General features: G+C 41.2%; 1 protein-coding gene across 1 annotated transcript in view; it reads right to left on the reverse strand.

The window, feature by feature from the left end:
* Positions 1-16,837, reverse strand: part of ARHGEF4 (Rho guanine nucleotide exchange factor 4) — a 185,010-nt gene that overhangs the window by 65,528 nt on the left and 102,645 nt on the right. The window lies entirely within an intron of this gene.

Raw genomic sequence — 16,837 nt, forward strand, 5'->3', positions numbered from 1 at the left:
CACAGTGCAATTCCCCACCACCCACCGATCAACGCCCAGTTAGTCCCCGACCAGCGATCCCCCTGTCCCCACTCCCCCCCAGTTTCTATACTAGATGTGACATCACATGGTATGGAATATCCCGTTGGCCAGTCTGGATCAGCTGCCCTGGCTGTGACCTGGGCCAATTTCTTGTGCCCCTCCAGCTTTCTCGCTGGCTGGGCATGAGAAGCTGAAAAATCCTCGACTTAGTCATGACTTAGCAACAACTGAAAACATCAGTGTTATCAACATTCTTCTCACACTGAACTCAAAACATAGCATTGTTCCAGCTACTAGGAAGACAATTAACTCTCTCCCAGCTGAAACCAGGACAATATCTGAACTCAAGGTGTTCTAGAATTTGTCCTAATCCACCAGCTTTCCTTCTCAGAATCAGTGGGTAAACACTGCAGGGAAGGCAGGATCTTTGACCAAATCAACATACTCTTTACCCTTGCATCATCCGTAGGCTTTTACAAGGTGATGTCAGCAAGATACTCTGTTTTCCTACCCCTAGCCTAGGAAGGGAAGCATGTCCCCCAGCCCCACAGCCACAATTAGTATGCTGTAGAAGGGGCAGATTCCCCTCTTGCTGTCACTCAAACTTATATAACTACTACCAATTCTCCACTGTAGCAAGAGGAGAGGATTTGGGCCTTGGAAACAACATATGAAGCCACATAAATTTGTTCCAGAAACAAGTTTGAAACAATTCAATTACTGGAACAAACCTCTTCAGTCTCTGACTAATGGATTGCATTTATCCAGCAAGAAGCAACAGACAAATTTTGGCTCAAGACAGCAACTTGTAAATTGTATTCCTAGTCCCCAAGAACAGCTTATGGTGGGTTCTAATGAGAAAGATGTTGAGAGCCTGTTTCAATTTTCTCTTGGTCCAGCAGTTGATTTACATCTCCTTCAATCCTTCTACAGTTATCTCCCTGCTTTAAGATGACCAAGTCTGCAGCCAAATGCAGCTACTTGGAGATAATACTCAAAAACATAGAGATGGCCCCAGAAGCATCACAGCAGAATCTGGAACCCTCACTCCCAGTGGGTATACAATACCATTTTTAGTAGTTGCTGACCTACGTTAGAGAAAGCATGGGGTCAGGAAGGCAAGAAAACACAGACGTAGCACAGCATTGCTGGAAGACAGACAGTGCGTGAGACAACCCACCAAAAAGTGTGTGTACCATTAACCACTGAGCAGCACTTTGCTGCTGAAAACATTCCCTGATAATATTTGGCATCTGGATTCTGTCTCACACACACTAGGAACTGATGATGTCAGTAAGAATGTTAAATGCTATCATACCTAAATTAGTCACAAGTGATGTTTTTTGTTCATTTTTGGAACAGAACGGAGACTCACAACAGATAAGTTCTCCAATACAGGGGTACTAAGCTTCCTAGAACCCCAAACTTTATCTTGTACTTCCTCCCTACATGACTCTTATAGTTTGAATTATCTATGGGACCATCCAGATGTCAGAACCCTACCGAGTTCTACAATAGTCACAATTCAAACATCTACACAACATGTCACTGAAAGTGGAAAGGGGGGCCTGTAAAGTCATCATCATCCTTTACAAATACATAAAATGCTTTAAAATATATAATAAGCTAGTGGGAAATATCCTGAAACCATAGCTGTGCACCTAACTGTGTAGAAAGATTCAATCCAACTTTTTCCGGAGTAAAGAATATTGGAATGGAACCAAAGTTATTTACTGTGCAGTAACAAAACGAAAAGATCAATGAAGCCAATTACTTAAATTGCACCTCAAAGCATAGGTGGTGGCCCAGTGTTCATTCTGACCTTGTCTACAAAAGGCAAGACTGGAAGGGAACCTCACAAAGTCAGAAAGTCATCTTGCCAGTCTGTCTGCTCCAAAGCTGAATCAACAGCCATAGTAGCTTTTGAGAAAGGTTTCCCCAACCTCCTTCACAAGACCTTCACTGATTGTGACTTCACAGTCTTTCCAGATCATGTTTCCCCAGGTCTTCTCCTAGCATCCAATCTGAGTCTTTGCTACAGACTTCCCTGCCTCCTCTACCCCCCAACTCTCCCCACTCCTTGAATAAGAAACAAATTATTCCCTTCACAACAGCTTTTTTTAGATATTTCAAGATTCACGTCTTCCCCAATTCTCTTCTACTGCACGCCCCTAAAATCATCCAAACTTCCAAACTTCTCCTGTAGATTATGTTGCCCAGATTACTCTTGTTACTTTCTTCTGGATCCTCTCCAACTCATCCCACAGCATTCTTATGGTGCCCAAAACCACGCACTATATATCTTTTAAACAACTACACATACACTTAACAAGTCAGCCTACACACTGTTTCATACTTAAAGCTAACCATATTCAAATGATAATGTTATGAGTTCAAGTCAGCTTTATTTTAAATTAGAGAGAAGATTGATGTAGTGCATTTTAGACTACACTGGGCAACAAGAATATATTTGCCATGAACTCACTCAAATTCAGTTAAATTAAGGGCACTGCTTATGTTTCTGGGCACCAATAGGCCTTGCCCTCTTCACAGAAGTTCAGCGCTCTTCCTTGGGAAGGGTGCCAGACAGTTACACACCTGCTCCATAAACCCAGCGCAACATGTTCTAGCACTATCATGCTCTATAATTTGGAAGTCCTTTTATTCACTGTGCCACTCTTGATCTGCATTGAGCACACAAAGCACAGTCACTGGTATCCACTTTGGTCTGAACTTTCCACACACTCCTTCTGAGAGCTCTACTGGACCTGGATGTCTCTCATTTTCTCTTATTTACTGCAGCTCAGTCAGATCCTGGAAAGAGACCTGTCGGTTCTTGTTGTGTGCAGCTCAGTGACCTTCAGAAGATACTCTGGCTGCTGAGCATTTTGATTAGCAAAGGACTGAAGAAAAAAAGCACAGAGCCAGGTCCCTGTCTTGCAAGAGTCACACCACTTGATGATATGCTCTCCCTAATCAAAAGGGCAGACAGAGTATTCTTTCCCTATTTTTCTACCCAGTTAGCTTGACTATAAATGTGATTGCACTGATAAACATGCACAGCAAGAGATCATTTGCCCAAACTAATTAACTGCTGCCACCAAATCACCATGTAATATTTTCAATAGAAAAATGCAGCCTATGCTGCTATATGACATTTAGCTTTTAATCGCACTCAGTCACTGGCAAAAAATTTTCAGATATATTATTTGTGTTGGTTAAAGTTCCCCCTCTAGATAAAACATGGGCCCTGTCAAATACCATCATAGCAGCACTAGTGCACTGGGTTAAGAAGCTGCTACTTCACTCCTGCTGCAGCAGAGGCTGAGGTCAAGGGGAGCTGCCCAAGCAGTCCACAGGCCTTAGCTGGGCTGCACTCACACCAAGGGTTTGGTACACACTGGGCTCCCCAGCCCCCAACGGGAAGAGGACATGGGAAGCAGGGGATGAGGACAATCTGATGCAGTGCAGCAGATTAAGCAGTCACTGGGGCACAGCAGGGAGGGAGGAATGCTTAGGGCAGGAATTCATGCTGAGCAGAATACTCCCAACTCAGCCTCATCTCCAGCCCAAGGGGAACAGGGAGCAGCTCAGTCAGGGGGAGCAGAAAAACACTCTTTTAGCCTACTGCTCTCACTGGATTTTGAAAGATTTTGACCAGCAAGGTTTGCTGAGTGATACTTACCTGTGCAAACAATGACAGAATAGTTGCACTGGATAATGCTGTCTTGCTCCAGTTAGCTCGTGGCTGCTCACTAGCCAACTGTCCTCATAACAGCAGTTTGCAGCTGGAACATGACTTCTAGCTTCACTTCATACACCATTAAGAAATTGCCCTGGCCAAAGTTGCAGTTTACATTTTGTTCTTTCAATAAATCTGGCTGTCGATTTTGCTGTGATGCAGCACCATGCCTGTGCTGTGGTATGGAGACCAGAGAATCCAAGGGCCTGAAGACACTCTGCAATGCAAGCCACTTAGCTGATGCTGATAATTAGGGCCAGCTAAGAGTTAAGTTAGGCATACGCCAAAATTTTAACACTCTCCTCAATCCTAGGATGGGCAGTGCACCAAAGCGGCAAACACAATAGCTTTTTCAGTTGTATCGTATCTAGTATCTTGTGGCCACCAGAACAGCAAGGTTGTGCCAGGGTCAGGAATGAAGCTATTAATTAAAGGGAGTGTCTCAGCCTAAGTCACAGCACGTGCATCAGGAAGCACAAGGTGATTTTAAAGTTTTAATTCAAGACTGGAAGGATCAATACCCAAGTTAGCCCACAATGACCTAGCTCCAGAAGGAGCATGGGTACATCAATTCACTGTTTCAGCCAGACTGATTAGTCAGGCTGTTAATTACTGTCCCTGTCACAACCTGGCTACAAAGATCTAACCCACAGGGACATATCTGCCTATGCATAACTACCTTGGAAGTCTTTAACAGTGCTCTGCTTTGACAGGTAGAAGCTAACTTTCAAGCTTTCTATCCACAGATCTTTCCAGGAAAGAAATACTGAATTCCATTTAAAGTTCTGAGCCCACAATAAAGCAAAATTGAATGTCAAAGGCTAAATTGCAAATCCTTTGCTCACCTGAGTATATAATTCCTCTCTCTAGTTGTGCTTTGCAAACCAGTGACATGTCTGTCACAAGTAATAACTTGGCAGTCTGAGTAAATGGATCCCAATTCATACTGTGCCGCAGCACAATCTGAAGCAGAATCTGGCCTGCCTCCCTGCCCTTGGTCCTGGAAACACAACCTCAGCTGCCCTCTTTTGCCCTGTCTTGAACTTTACTCCCATTTTCAGTACAGCCTTGTAGTCAAGCACACCAAGTGGGGACTGTGACCTCGGAAGATGTGGTAGTTTACAGTTTTCTGATCTCACTTAAGCTAATAGTGTTTTGAAAGAACTGGGAGTTACATGCCAGAAAAGGGTGCTCAAGCGGCAGACTAATTTTAAAAATAATTGAGGAAGACATTCCTCTACTTGTTCTCATGAGTTAGGCCATAACTGCAGCCTTGCTCTCTTCCACGTAGTCTTTAGTGAGGAGAAAGTGATCAGCAGCACAGTAACTCGGACAATTCCTGGAATTGTTGGGGTTTAATGCAAATGCATAAAATCCAGTCATTGCAGAGCTTTTTGCAATATAATCCCAAAGCTGCTTACAGGCCAACTCAAAATAAAATTGTTGTTGTCCCTGCCTGGTTATAATGAACATGCAATAACCTCCCAGATGCTGGTGCCAAAGAATATGAATTTACTTCAATGTACATGTTTTATATACAGCAATACATTCTCATTAAAACAAAATGCCACAGAAGTCACATCTTAGTCATGGTCTGTAATCTTCCCTTGGAAAACTGTTTTGCCGCTCAGTTACTCCAAGAATACAATTACTTTTTGCTGTATGAGATACTTGGTATGAGCACGTTCCAACATGTTCCAAAACTGTTAAAGTTTTTTCCCCACAAAAGCTTTGAATAGCTCCTTGTGTTACTACCATGCGAAGAGACTTCAGAGTGGATCACACCAGTCTGCTAGGCAATTTAAGGACACAGACCCTCTGCTAGGTGGGAGTATAAAAGGGGACAAACTGCGATACAAGGCTGACAGTAGAAAGCAGGAGATAAAGTAACTTGCTGGTAACAGTACTGAAACTGAAGCAAGATCTCCTCTTTCTTACTTTTGCAGGTTTTGCTGCACCACTAACCCACCTGTGTCATTACCTGTAACCACACTCAGACAGGACTAAATATTAACTTCTGCTAATTCCCCTGCTGCACTCCCCAGTAAAATAGCTCCTAGAGCTCTCACTATTGAGAGAAAGATTTACAATATCATGGCTTTTGTAAACAGGCCTGAAAGCTCACTTATTTTTGTAATAATCTTATACAACTGCTATCAGCCATGACAGCATCCTTTCAGATTATGATGTCCTGAGACATGCAGATAGGAAAGACTTGCCTAAGGCTACTCTTCTACCACTTGTAAAAATATTAATAAAAATACCTAAGCAAAGGCTTTGCTTTATTGCTATAGATTAAATGAAAAGGCAACTTTGCAAAAAGTCTGACCAGAAGGATTACATTTTCATGGATATGGTTATTGTCTGATCAGGTCAGCAGCAGGACTCGCATTCATGCTATACAGCCCAACCATTTAGAGAAGATTTGCCCTTATAAGGCAGACTCACCTCCACTTTCTGCTTGTACTGTGTAGACTGGAATGAGGCTGTGGATCAGCAGGACTCCACTGCTACTGCAATACAGCATTGGCAATGGACTAAAATTTGCTGTTCTGGCTGCACTTTTTCAAGCTGCAGAAGGAAGCCTAGATGGGGGAATGGCCACATATGTGGTTTACCTGAAGGAAGAACGGCAGCAAACCCCTGAACTTATACTTTGAAAAAAGGAAGCAAAAGCTGGGGTTTGAAGCATTTGGTGGTCCTTCCACTGCTGTGCATACCTCAACTTTGCTTTCTCATTAGGCAGCAGAAGACACCCAGAATGCCTGCCTACTCCACTATATGCACAAGAAATGGGCATAAAACCAAAGCCAGCAAGCTGGGTCACATACCCAGCAGTAATTACAATGGAGAAAGAAAATAACAGGGAAAAAGAGAATACTCAGAATCAAGTTGTGGGATGCCAGAACCACACATTTTTGTGCTTCAAAATACCCATGGAATCAGCTCTCTGCAATTCAGTCTGCACATTATTCCTTCAATCCATACCCATACCAGGATAGTCCTCTGATTTAGCTTGGGAATACAAGCACCTTGCCAACACTCACGTTCAGGATGTGCATCACAAGCTTCCTAATGCACACAAGCATTCTGTTTCGCTAGCAGCAGGCCAGGATGTTATTGTTCTCATGGACTCATGCTGACAAGATGTCCCTCCTCCACCCAAACCCACAAAAAAACCTCTTCAAGTTAGAATCTCATACTTCCCAAGTTTTCAAAAATGCCTCCATCCTAGACACACTGCAGATGCTGAACAAGCATCAGACTTGCACAAACTAACACTGTACTCTGCGGCCTGGTGGTCCTGTGCTTAGCTACATCTTGATCATGTTGGAAGTCAAAATGCTTTCAGTGCCCCTGAGTTTATGCTGTCCCCATTCCCTGCTATTTAGGCAACTGTGGATGAACCAGGAAAACAAAACATAAAAGAGAAAAAATAATTCTGAAGAAGCCTTTTTTAGGCTTACGGCAAATGCATCAAGAACCTGTGGAAACATTCAAGTTAGGAATAACAGAAAAGTGTGGAGGTTTTACTTTAAAAGACTTCCTTATCCTCATCCAGAAGAAATAGTTTTAAACAGACTGTAAGCCTCATCTATGGCTTTTGGGGAAGGGGGTGGGGGGCAGCAACAAAAGAAACCCACAGTTTATCTTAGAAAGCCTGGACTTAAAGCTGCCTCACTCTAGTTGTGCAAAGATTTGGGCTCACAACTGAAGTCTCCAAGACAATTTAACAAAACATTTTTCCTGTGGCAATCCTTGGTGTACATAAAACATAAACCTCTTGTGGATATATATCGTCGTTGCACACATTAGGAGGAATCACCCTGTTTTTGCTACTGAAAGGATGAGTGCCTCTCCTACAATCAAGGGTCCAGGAAAGAGCCTTAAAAACAGACGAGAGCATTTGAGAGTGCGCAGTGGCAGATAGCTCCAGGCTGAGGCCATTACTAAGGTGAAGATGATTCTTAGCCCATGCTTTCTATTTTTCTGACATTGCTTCAGATTTTCAGTATCCCGGCTATAAAAGTATTCCTCTTAGGAGTAGCATGGAAGTGAGAACAAAAAGAGAGGTCTCCTTCAATAGCATACACACAATAAGGAAATCTAAAGCGAAGAAGCCCAAACCCTGTTACATTATAGACCCTATAGCATTTATGTCATAGTTAATGTCATGTTATCTTGGCAGACACAAAAGACTTGCTTTAAATTTCAGCTAAACGTGAAATATGGCAAAAACTCAAGTTGATTAGTAAACTGCAAGTCACAGTTTGTGTCTCAGCCAGAGAGGAATCCACAGAATCTATGATCCTGTAACCTGGCTGGTATAGGATATGAATGCAAACATATCAGCCAATGATTAGTCCAACCTCCCATTCTTGCTAATGGGGATTTCTTGATTAAACCACGATACACAAATGAATCGTATTCTTTTGGGGTATAATTTTTGTTTTGATTTACTAAGTGTTCAAAGAAATCACCTAAACATGATGGCTGACAGAACAGTAACTAAAATCTTGAACACTGAGTGAGAACTACTCTCTCTAAATTGACTTCCTAGAGAAGGTTAGTCCCATGCTGATCTCGGCACAAGTAACCGAAGACACGCTTAGGAAGGCTGGAATTCAGTTCTCTCCCTGCATAGCTTAAGGTAACATACAGTCTCTTCCATCATCAAATCTGTTTAGCATCCATAGACATAAACAAATCTCAAGGAATATAAAGAATTAGACAGGGACATTAATACAGGGCCTAGAAACCCCAAATCTTCAATTTGACATTAACTATAATTTTCAGAAAAGCATGCAAGATAGAGGCTGCCAGATGCTTTAACCTAAACATCTTATTTGTTCATGGTGTTTCTGGAAGAAATTTGCCTTTGCAAATGCATGTAATGCAATGGTAAGAGTGATGCAAATGCAATGGTAAGAGTCTCTTCAGTGCAAAAGGACCACTAAATGATGGTAGTTTTAATTATTGCTTGATGGTGACATCCCCAAATCCCTGGCACTCAAGCCTTTTTTGCTCAGAAACATCTGGCTTGTGGGTTACCTGAGGATTCTCTTTGCTACACAAAAGCTAACAGGAGTCTGAAAATTCCCACATGGAGGATTTTTATTTAAGAAGGACGTATTCTGTAAGGAGAACTCACTCAGGTCAAAGGAAGCTGAGGTTTTTTTCAACTCTTGGCATAAAATTCACAAAGCACAAAGTATCCTTGTTTGAGGAAATAACCTTTAATGCCAAAGCCCAGTTCTCCTGGCACAGAGAAGGCCCCCTGTGACAAGCAGAGCAATAGGGGCTTCTCGGAAGAGAAATGCCTACAGAACTTGGGGGTGGAGAGGGAGAAGCTATTCAACTGGAAGGACAACCCTGGCAAAAGGACAAACATGTATAAACTTGTAAGGAAATTTAAGACTGAGAAAACATTTTGGTTGCAGAAGACTTGTAACTCTCAGAACAGTAAGGTCATGGAAGAGCCTCCTAAACAGCAGTGATAAAAGCAGGACAATCTAGTTGATTTAGAGACACTGCTGGAAAATAAGTTATAGAAGTATCCAGAACAGAGCTGGCTGCAAAACGACTATTCTTATTTGAGACTGTAAGACACTGACTCAGCAAGTCCCTGATGGTCCTGTATTTTCTTATAAAATAGACTAAAGATGACAAATTAAGGATCAGTCACCACTGAAAAAACCCAAACAAATCAAAAAAACCCTCATAAACAAAGTACCCAAGTGGAACACCTGTGCCGAACACTACTGCCTCTAAGGAGATCGGTTCTGCTCTGCTGCATGTTCAGCCATTCTGTATACCTATCAGGATGCTAACTCCACAAGCATAGGAAGAATTGTAGGAGAGCCAAGTGTATAGGCAGGGGAGTCCAAGAGTACTCTATCAAGCAGTCTGTGGTCAGATGTACCCTGGGCTACCTTTCTGACTGCATACAAGACATTCAAATCCCTGTCTTGGCACCCTCAAATAACAGGCACATAAAATCCCTTATCAATCAACTGTTATTGGACAGTGCACAGGAAAGGTTCATTAAACTGTAAGGGAATCTGGATACTTAAGTATGCCAGGGTATGGCTCCAGCTTCTTTAAAATTAGTATTTTTAACTACTTTGCATACAATGCTAAATCAATAAAATGTTATGATCACATAAGTCTTGTAAGGAAATGTACCCTAGAATTTAATAAAGATGAAAGAAATAAGATCCTCTTGTCATTTTATTTCTCTAGTCTAAATTGAATTGATCAAATTTCCTTTCTGCAGACCTCTTCACCCATCCAAGGAGAAGTTACAGGAAGGGCTATAACTCTTGCCTGTACAGCTCTATCCTTTAACATGCCTCAGGGTGCAATATTTCTGGCTGACTAGGGGATATAAAACCGGAATCTTTTTCAGCTTTTCATCCAAGCTTGTGAGGCACTGCCTGCGCTACAAAATTTTGTTTAAGATGGTTTTACTGCAGCCATTTCCTGGTGTGATTCAAACCCAGTTCTTTCTTGCTTCCTTCAAAGAAACTGATGAGTTCCACCTTGTAAAGGGTAAGGGCAGGAGGGGAAAGAGTTCCAGTCTTCTATTAATCTCTCTCTGCCCTATCCATTGGCTTGTCCCTCATGCAAGGCTTTCCCAGCTCTCCTTGAACATTACTGGTTGAAGACTCCTCTTTCTGGTAGGTGGCCTTTTGCTGTTAAGACTCCTGGCTGAAGATCAGAGCTTACCCTAGTGAGCAGAGCAGAAAACAGAAAAAGAGACTTTTCCCAAACTACAGAAAAGGCACGACTTGCTTGCTTGCTGCCTCTTCAAACTCTGGGTGGGAGACACTGGCAAACAGAAGCATGCTTGGGCTGCTGCAGGACTTCAACTTGTGGGCTGAAGCAATGCTATGCAAGCATAGAAACAATGGAGTCTTAATTACTGCAGCTGTGCAACAGAAACAAGGACTGGAGTTTGAAAGCATGACTGATGAGCAGCTAGATAACAGACTGATGAACAGACCGTCTGTAGTCTGTCAAAGAGCTAACCAAGGTCTGTACCAAATACACCCAATGTACTACATGCAGGCTGAGAAGTGTCCAAATATGGTATTCAAAAAAGTACAACACAAACAGAATATAGTCACAGCTAAAGACTGGAGCTTCACATATACGTGATGTAACCAATTTAGAAGTGCACAGCAGAAGGTGATAGCTAATAGGAAGAAATATGAAGAAACACTAGATAAGGAACTGACTACGTACATATAATATAGAAAGTCAAAGCTTAGATTTGGGCCACTGAACTGAAGGGTTTCACTATGCGTCATTTGGCCAAGAGCAGTGTTATCATGCTACCTTGAATGAGAAACCCGTGTTACACTGAGCTTTGGATGTGCACAAGGCTAAACAAACCATGATGCCCAGAACTTTAGAGCAGGCAGTAGGCAATAGACACCACTCTGCAATTTCAACAAAAAACAGGGGGACAGAAGTAAGCAGGAGAACCAGACACACAAAGAAGTGGCTACTACAGATTTAATGTCTGTAGTCTGATGTCACCTTTCTCCCCCTCCTAGTGTGAAGGCAGTAGGCAGTGAGATGACTGAATCATGAAAAAACTTAATTTCTATTCAGAATTTCCCCTGTTGCAGTTGAACCTACATACTTGCACAGATATTGTTAGGAAACATAGCTGAAGAGACCTTCTTTCTGCCCCATCGGTATGAATGACAAACAGCCCAGCTCTGGTACCAGAGGAAAAAATACCTCTAAGCATCTTCAGGTTAGTCCTGTGAAACAGCTTCTTGCTTCCCTTCCTGTCTCAGGACAATCATTAGCTATTTGTCAGGATCATCCTGTTATGCTCATGAATGGACCCACAATGTGGAACAAGACTGGTGAGAAGATGCTTTGCAAAAACTTCTCACACATAGGAAATGTAAAGAGGTCTTTGAGGCTAGAATCCTTTCTGTAGAACAAAGCATCTGTGGTGGCTTCATAATAAGGATTGGACTAGAAACTAACCTATTTTTCAATGGATCTGAGATTTCCTTGTTTGAATATGGTGAGCATTTACTGAGTTCTCCACAGGAGTTAATGGAAGACAAAACAAAATTTTGTCTGAAAAGATTTGAAACTTGTTTGGAAAAAATATTACTATGCATTGCTTCTTTAGGTATGTTATATGGCCCTGACTAATAAGTCCCCTTGTTTGTAGAGAAATTTTTGTCCCAAATTTGCAGCCAAGTTCACAGTTTTTTAGGCTGGCAATTTTAAGTTTATTGAATCACAAACCCTATGTTGAATTTTTTTCAGTCAGCTTGTTCTTTATTCATATGTGCATGTGTGTACAACACTGGCTAACCTTGTGACCTTAATATAATAAACTCACTGAAGGTATGAATTTCTCTAAACACAACTATGCAGTCTTTTTGCGTTAAGTATTTTAAGAATTTTTTTTAACAGGGGATTTTAATTCACACTGTTTTTTATCCACACTACATCTAGTTTCAATAGCCCATTGTACGCATTTTCATATCACAGTAAATCTTGTAACAGGAATGCACAAACCAGTGTTGTGACCACGGCTTTTTATACAATGAAGAATTCCAGTGTTTGATTAGTTATTTATAACAATCACAGTTGTGTATTTCAGTCTGGCAAGGAAGGATACCAGTACATCTCAGAAATTGAAAACCAAATAACAAAACCCCAATGTTTTCCCAAGTTAAAAGAAAAATATTACAAGAAAACTCGAATAAGGAATTTAGGACTGAAAAGATGGAATTAAATTTAATCTTAATTTTTAACAAAACCCACTATCAATATATATGCTTCTCATATACTGATAGTAAATATGATGCAAATGTAAGGGTGATAACAGGGTAGGCCACAAATCTGAGAGAATCCTTTTCTACTAACCAAATTCCAAATCCCTCTGATCTGCTTTAAATTGTAATTTGGACCAGGAGGTTACATGCACACAGTGCCCCTGATATTCTTCAGCTGTAAAATCCTACCCACAAAACCTGCTAGATGAGTTTTAAATTTCAAAGAAGAATATATTTAGATCAAAACAAGAGAACAGGAGAAATTAAGGCTTGGTTTGGGGTTTTTTTTGGTAGCAAAGATTACTATCTCAGAGACAACACATCAGCTCTTTAGGTAAAATGATGAATGCAAAGGCAGATTTTGATCAATATCTGAATAGCATAGCTATCAAAAAATGTAACTGTGTTGCAGTTTCTGTTCAACTGGGCTTTGGAACTCAACACTCAGAAGGTGTGACATGAAAGTTAACTCATTGCTTACTACGGCATTGCATTTCTCTTCTCAATTCTCCAAAACAGTCTTCCACTGGTGCTCAAAAGAAGGGTATAGCAGCTATAGATCACAGATAACAAAAGCCTTACTCTCTTTGAGAAAAACTGATGTATCTCTAGTTCAAACAATCTCTTTCATACAGAGAATAGATTGAAAAAGCAGTAGTATACAAATATCATGCTATAGCTTTCTAGCAATAGGCCAGCAAGGAACATGGAAGGGACTTCCCTACTGAAAGATATGCAGCTACCAAGAGCTGTACAACAGGATGCAAGCCATAGCTCACTATGCATCAGCCAGCAGTTAGTAGCTTACTTCACTGAGATGACACAAAACTGTACTCTGGCAGTATCTTCTCCTTCAGCATCCTTTTATCATCAAAAAGTAAAAAAAAAAAAAAAAAAAAAAAAAAAGTGAAATTACAAAACAAAACTCTGCCTCCATCATCATCATACTTGTACTTTAGCTAAGAGCAGACAACAAATCAGGTGACACAATGATGTAAAGCATCACCTCTCCCCAGTGAAATCAGAGAAATCGGGCTATGTCTGGAGAGAGTGAAACACTGTAAGGTAGCTTAAGTAAGTTTCACAAGAGAAAAACATCAGAGTTCACCAGATTTATAGAACTGGGACAGTATTTATGATTATAGAGATGCTACTACTAGTAACTTCTTGTCCTTGCCTTCAGTTTCCGCACTACAGTCAACACCGCCATCAGGACAGAATTGAACCATGTAGTTTACTGGTTCAGAGCCCGCAAACCAAGTCAAAAAGGCACTGCTGGGCTGAACTCTCGCCTTGAAGAAGGATGAGATAAACAATTCTAAAATTAAAAGAAAAGAAGGGAGACATTCACTGTAACAGACAGGTAGTCAAATGAAACATGACACATCATCCCTAGAGGAAGGGAAACTGGCAGCCTGGCTGGTTTTTCCTTGGTGACAACCCCAGGATATATGACTATCTGGGCAGACAATAGAAAAGGGTACTATATTTGTCTGTATCACTGCAGCCCAATTTAATTAGCAGTCTGCTAAAGACCTAAGTTTCATAATTAATACTGATGCAAGGAGGCCAAAACAGCACAACAGAAAAGAATTTGCAGTGTTCTTCCAGAACTAGCTGACTAATCCACTTTGGGGATCATTTTAATGAACATTTCCAGTGAACATTTCTGGCTTCTAACCAGTTTCCAAAAATGTGGGAGGCAGCAAGGAAAATATTTGGTATTCAATTGTGCCTGCTGACCAACCTGCTCTTTCAGTTTGCTTGCCAACCTGCTATCAGATTAGGCATCTTATTTGCACAAAACACTCATGTCAATTAAAGACAAACTACTAAATTGTTCCCTTTGGACATCTTGGATACTACCATCTAGAGGAAGAGGAAATAAGTTTGATTCACCAATGTTTCACAGTGATAAGCATTTATCTCCCCCACTAGCTATTGCACTGATACGCTATGTCAGGTACTATCCTACTCTTGCCAAAACCAACAGATTTTTGATTGGATGCATAATTCAGGAAGAAAGGGTATGCCAGTATAAAAACAGTAAACCATGCTCTAACTTGCTCATATAGCATAAAGATCCTTGATTAGTTGAGGAAGAAATGTAATCCAGCTGCCCAGGGCCAGACCATGTCCAGCTGCCCTTTTCAGGTGACAAATTCCAGGGTGAGGTTATCTGTGACTAGTTAAAAGAACAAAGCCTGAATTTAACTGTCTGGCACAAGGCTTGTCTTCACATTATGATTTGCCTCTCAACTACTAATACCTCAAAGTTTCCTCTTCCTCTCCCTCTCTCTCTCTTTTTTTTTTTTTTTAAGTTCACACAGACACAGGAAAAAAGCCCTGGAGAGTCCTGATCTTCATAGCTGTATGAGGCAAGACTTTACATTGCCTTGTAGAGTTTGACAACTCTTGTTTTAATGCCTTCCCCCCCTTCTTTCTTTTTTAAGATACCAGGTGCTCAAATCTGACTGAAAGGCTATTAACAATTTTTCAGATTTATGTCAGGAGACTTGTTAGTTTCCTGAAATGAAACAATCAGCACACAGGTATTCTGAAACAGAAGAGGGATACTTCTTCCCCCTCCACCCGCCCCATCAACTGTTGTATAGTCTTTCAAAGAGATTCTGGATTGTATACTGCTGCAGTGCCACAAAGAAATGTCATGAAGCCAGCATAAGCAATGATGCAGAACTTCTAATTGCCAGTTATTCATACACATGCATCATCTGGCAAAAGAGATTAATCTGGAATAGCATTTCACTTTCATAAAGCGAAGAATTTCACCAATTACTGAAGAAGTCTGATGGTGTGATGCAGACAAAGGTGTGGGAGAACAGCCACAAGAATACTTACTTGAAAAAGTTTGAATTAATTTTTAACCTCAAAGGCAGTTCAAAACTGAATTTTTGCACTAAGGTCAGCACAGCAAACTACAGAATTATGGCCAATGTGTGGGAATGAGCTAGCGAAGTTGGTCAATTCTCTAGTGGAAAGTAAGAGTCAGTTTTGACTTCAGACCCTTCCCATCTTTTAGCCTGTATAGACAACAGAACATTTCCTATTCCCACCTTCAAACTTACTGACATACTGCAGTGGGTCAGACACCAGTTACAAAAAAGTGGGTTTATTTGAAGTAGAGCAGAAGCATCATTGCTAACAGTGTCACAGCAGCCATTTGCACAAGCATGCCTTCTCTTTACTAACACTACTACAAAATGGAAAAGCTGTTCTTTTCCAGAGAAACAAAACAAAAAGCCAGCCTAGTTCAAAAGTCTCCTTCTGAGCAGTTCCCCTCAGACTTCCCTTTTCTGCAGTACTAATTAGCACACTCAGCCTGAAGGTCTGTCCCAAAGGAAGTTCATACTCCACAAATTCCCTGTAGCATCTGACAGGCAAACAAGGGTTGTGCAGTCAGCTTCTGGAACCACATTAGTGCCAAGCTCAGAAAAAACACTTGACATACTGGCTTAGGCTGATTCTGCTGGGGATGGAGAGATGGAAATACGTACATATACACGCACACTTTACCCAAAAGCAACAGTAAATCTGCCTGTTCAGAATCCAGTCTCCAACTGGAATTGCTCATGGTGTTTGTGACACCTGTGAGTGTAAGTGCTTACACCACTAGAAGGATGACCTCAGTGAAAGATGGATACCAGACCCAAGCTTGGTTTTACAGAATAGGCCCCCTGGAAAAGTGCATGTGCTGCTTCAGTAGTCACTAAGAAATCCAGTGCTCAAAGTTCACAAATATCTGGACAGACCTGAAAGTTATTGCCCTGCAATCTCTCTTCCAAGACAAACCAGAATGATTTTAGCCCCAGTGTTTCCAAGAACTCTGTTTCAGCTGAAAGTCAGCACAGAACAGCTTACAACAGCAACCTGAAATCTCATTCTGTTTTGTGAGACCCCTCTCACTGACAACCCATTGTATGCATCAAGCTCACTTTCTTTCTAGTAGGAGAGAATTTGCAAGGAAGGACATTGTCCTTGCTTTACCAGAGACTATGGTATTAACAGACATTTGGACAAGACTTGGTGATGAAGAGGTATGTCTGTGAAGCCGGTTTAAATTATTCCAATTCAAAAACACTTCACTGATTAACAGCCTAACCAATTTGACTACATCTGTGGTCAGAAGCACACATTGCTTCTGACTAAAACCAGTAAGAGTGCTCATAGGTAAGGGATGGGAGCTACAGAACTCATGCATCATGTTAACAGACTTTTGATAAATTGAAGTCATCAATGC

This window comes from Accipiter gentilis, chromosome 6, assembly GCF_929443795.1.
Source record: "Accipiter gentilis chromosome 6, bAccGen1.1, whole genome shotgun sequence".
NCBI classification, from domain to species: Eukaryota; Metazoa; Chordata; class Aves; order Accipitriformes; family Accipitridae; genus Astur; species Astur gentilis.